The sequence below is a fragment of the Mandrillus leucophaeus genome, unplaced genomic scaffold, assembly GCF_000951045.1.
Source record: "Mandrillus leucophaeus isolate KB7577 unplaced genomic scaffold, Mleu.le_1.0 Scaffold1345, whole genome shotgun sequence".
Classification (NCBI taxonomy): Eukaryota; Metazoa; Chordata; class Mammalia; order Primates; family Cercopithecidae; genus Mandrillus; species Mandrillus leucophaeus.
Genome location: NW_012101305.1, coordinates 374,670 through 379,602, shown reverse-complemented (window position 1 = coordinate 379,602; position 4,933 = coordinate 374,670).

Sequence of the window (4,933 nt, the reverse complement as noted above, 5' to 3'; positions counted from 1 at the left end):
TTACCACACAGTAAGAGATTCCACCAGCTGGTCCTTTGTTCATTGTCAGTGAAATTAAAACTCAGTGACACAGAGCTAATAATATCTCCCCTAATGTTTGCACAGCATAACTGAGATACAATTTGTCTCTTATATTATCTAGTATCTTGGACATTAGTAACAATCCAGAAATATTTTGCATTTTGTGAATTTAAAACATTTAAATGATTTGAGGCTAACAGCTCTAATTTAGAAGCAGAAAACTAAATCTTAAATTGTCTGAATTAGTACTTATAGAAAAGTATTGCTAACTTTCCTCTCAGAAACCAAATAATGTTTAGGTCACAAGAGATCATTTTAAAAAGTGGTAAACCAGTGGTTGTTGAAAAGGGCCATGGAATGATGTCATGATTCATTTTTTTTCACAGCAAAATGTGAAGACAAGCCTTCAGTTCCCTTCTTGACCACCAACATGGAACTAAACAATTAAACCTGTCAGAAAAGAAAAAGCTGCTGTATTTTAAGGTACAGTTTCATGCATTGTTTTAACTTTCTCTCTGGCTACTTATAGGAGCTTGAAAAAATAAAAAGGCCAGGAAATATGTACCCTGGGAGCGAAACTCAAACTGCAAACTCAGCTTCCAATTCTCTCAATGAGCCTGGGGTTTAGCTTGAGTGACAGTGGAATCCCCAGCCAGCCAATTAGAGTGTGGTTGAATTGGAGTAAGGCTGAGAGATGCAAGAAACAAAGTCATGCTAGAATGTACAGGTGGGTGAGGAGTACTGGGAAGTGCACTGCAGCTGGCAGAAGTGATTAGGCTTGATTTAAATTGAGTTTCCTAACACTGGTACTGGAGCAGGGAACAGCCAGATTTACATGGAATGGATGGGATTTTTTCCTGAACAGTAGCTGCCATAAAAGCAGAGTTAGAAATGAGCATGACGCAAACCACTGGGAAGGGCTCATTAGCCACATTTCACTTTTACGACACTCTGTAAATGGCATTCCATATAGATTTTGCATGGGTTTCTTGCAATCCGAAATCAGCGTTTCTGTGAGTGGTGAATGTGCCTTTTTATAATCGATATGAAAGAAAGAGTTTATTTTTAAGGAAGTTAATAGTTTTGAGAATTTGTGCAGTTTGTAATAACTAGATATCAGTTCTAAAACCTTGAATGTTGTATTTTTTTTTAACCAAACTGGCTATTGTTTTCATGATTTTTCTTCTACAGTTTATAAAATCAGAGATGGCTCATACAAGGGAATTTTCTTCTTGGGCAAATAGAAAAATATTTGTAATATGCATTACAAGTACTAAGTATGTGAGCAGATATTTTATGTTTGTTTAGTTCAAATTCCTGTCTTTCTATCTTACAATGCACATGGCCCCTTTTCTTCCTATAAGCAATCCTTGTCAGGCGGCATGTACAAAGTGTGACTTTTCTTCTCTCAGATGTTTGTCTTATAGGTCTCTCAGTAATAGATTAAATTGTTTTCACTTATCTAATAAAGATACTATTTTTTCTCAGGAAATTATTATTTACTGTTCTCTTTAGAGATCTCAATGGCAATATTCTATATCAATAGGAGCTGTGATAAACTGAAAAGCATTGCACCCAACAAACATACATTCTGTTTACATACAGAGATTGTAATGTAGTTTCTATATTTCAGAACATAAACTGTTATTTTAAAGCCTCTTTTACTAGCAAGTTTTAAAATAATTTCTCAACTGTTACTTTTCTTCTTTGAAAGAGACATTAATTGAACTTTTCCTATCATCATGATTAATACAGTAACACTGTAGATTTTTCATTCATTCCTTGTCAACAGCTGAGAAATAAAGTGACGATATGACAGCTATATAGGCATTTGTTTTGTACAACTGGTAGAAGAAATTGTACAGAAACTCAAACAGCCGCTGCAAAAAGTAGAAAAAAACTCAAAAATATGACATTGCTATGGTTTGAGTGAGTGTTTGTGCTCTTCTGAATTTTTTTATTGAAACTTAATTCCCATTGTGGTGGTATTAAGAGGTAGACCATTTGGGGAAGTAGTTATGAGGGCTCTGCCTTCATAAATGGGATTAGTGTCCTTACCATGGAGGCTGCAGCTTCCTGGCCCTTCCATTTCTTCTGTCATGTGTGAACACAGTGTTTATGCCTTCTGTCTTTTCCACCATGTGAGAACGCCTCAACAAAAGGCCATCTATAGAATAGCCCTTATCAGATGTCAAATGTACTGGCACCATTATCTTGGACTTCCCAGGCCTCCAAAACTATAACAAATAAATTTCTATTACTTATAAATTACCTAGTCTATGGTATTCTATGGTATTTTGCCATTGCACCAAAAACAGACCAAGACTGGCATGTATCATTTTAATTATTTAATCAATTATGTACTATTAGTGTTTACAAAAACTAGTCTAATACCAAAATAATACATAAACAATATTTGGTGTGTGATATGGTTTGGCTGTGTCCCCACCCAAACCTCATCTTGAATTCCTACATGTTGTGGGAGGGACCCGGTGAAAGGTAATTGAATCATGGGGGCATGTCTTTCCCATGCTGTTCTCAAAATAGTGAATAAGTCTCACAAGATTTGATGGTTATAAAAAGGGGGAGCTTCCCGCACAAGTGCTCCTCTCTTTGCCTGCTGCCATCCATATAAGACATGACTTGCTCCCCCTTGCCTTCTGCCATGATTGTGAAGCTTCCCCAGCCACGTGGAAGTGTAAGTCCAACTAAACCTCTTTCTTTTGTAAATTGCCCAGTCTCAGGTATGTCTTTATTGGCAGTGTGAAAACAGACTAATACAGTATGTATATGTTATAGATAAATAGTTTGAGTTCTGACTTCTGAAATAAATAGTTCTTAAACGGGGTGAGGCTATCAGAGTTTCACAAGATAGACAAAATTAATGAACGTTTTAAAATATACCTAAACTTATTTTCTAGCCTAATTTATATACTTTAATCTGTAATTTGCATATATTGAACAAAATTAGACATCCAGAATCTACTTCATTTCAATAAATATTGCAGTTTCTGCTAAATCCACGTGCATCTTTTTTCTTTCTTGTTTCAACTTTTAGGTACATATTTACCCTTTAATTCTATATTTAAGGTAACAGAGACATAGACTTGAGAAGACAACTTAGTTCAATTCCTAGCTCTGCAACTTATTAGGCTTGTGTCTTTGGGTAAGTTAATTAATGTGATTTTGCCTCAGTTTATACCTCATCTAAAAATTGAGAATACAGACTCTTTTGGGTTATTATAAAAAATTAAATGGCATAAAGTAATTATAATACTGCTAACACTTAACAAATGTTTACTACCATGAATTCAGGCCTAGAATTTAAGTGTAGCATCACCTAACAACCCACAAATATATCAATGAAGTTACAGTGAAAAAAGTGCCTAATACTGAAAAGTATACTGTTAAGCTATTAAGGGACTATAAGAGGGTCACTAACTAAACCTTCTTAAGAATTGCATTTAATATCTCAATATAATTTCCATATAACTCAGAATTTCCACACCTGTTTGAGAAAAATAATATATATCTACACAAAAACTTATATAGTACTGTTCATAGACTCTTTATCCTTGCTATAGTATGAATTTTTGTCTCCTTCAAAATTCATGTTGAAACTTAATCCCTAATGTGGAACTATCAGGGGGAGGGGGTGGCTTTAATAGGTAACTGGGTCACGAGGACTCTGCCCTCATAAATGACCTAATCTCCTGCATGGATTAATGGGTTATCACTGGAGTGGGACTGATGGCTTTTTAAGAAAAGGAACAGAGACTTGAGCTAGCATATTAGTATGGTCAGTCCCCTTGCCATGTGATGCCCTGGGTCAACTTGGGACGCTGCACAGAGTCCCCACCAGCAAGAAGGCCCTCATCAGATGTGGCCCCTTGACTTTGGACTTCTCAGCCTCCATAACTGTAAGAAATAAATATATCTTCTTTATAAAGTACCCAGTTTCAGGTATTCTGTTATTAGCAACAGAAAACAAATCAAGATGATCCTAATAACCAAAACCTGCAAACAACTCAAAACAATTATGGTATATCTATATGATGGAATACTACTTAGTAATAAGAAAGAACTACGGATAACATGGAATATCTTAGATATTCTGGAGATAATCTTAGATCTTTTAGATAATCTGGAGAGCATTTTACTGAGTGAAAAAGCCAGGTATAAGAGAGTATATATTATATGATGTTATTTACATAAAATTCAAGCCATGACAAATCTAAATTATAGTGATAAAAAGCATTAGTGGTTATCTGAGGCTGAGAATAGGAATTAAACAATGCTATTTGTTAAAAGCCATCTGTTTTAAGTATTTGTGTGATTTCTGTTCTCCAGACTGCATCCTAACAACTTATCAAGACATTAGAAAAAGGACAGTGTATTCTACACAAATACAATAAAAAGGAAATGATAAAGATAAAAGAAATTAATAGAATGGAAAGCGATAGGGAGAAGTGAAAAGATGGTCCTTTGAAAAGACTAAAACACTGCTAATGTACTGGCAAGAATGATTGGGACAATAATCAAAATGTATATGCCAGGGCAGCTCCCAGCGAGATTGACACAAAAGGCGGGTGATTTCTGCTTTTCCAACTGAGGTACTCTGTTCACCTCATTGGGACTGGTTAGACAGTGGGTGCAGCCCAGGGAGGGTGAGCCGAAGCAGGGTGGGGCATTGTCTCAACCCGGAGGCACAAGGGGTTGGGGGATTTCCCGTTCCTAGCCAAGGGAAGCCATGAGAGACTGTACTAGGAGAAACAGTACACTCTGGCCCAGATACTGCACTTTTCCCATGGTCTTCAAAACCAGCAGACCAGGAGACTCCCTCCAGTGCCTGGCTTGGCGGGTCCCACCCTCACAGAGCCTAGCAAGCTAAGATCCACTGGCTTGAAATTCT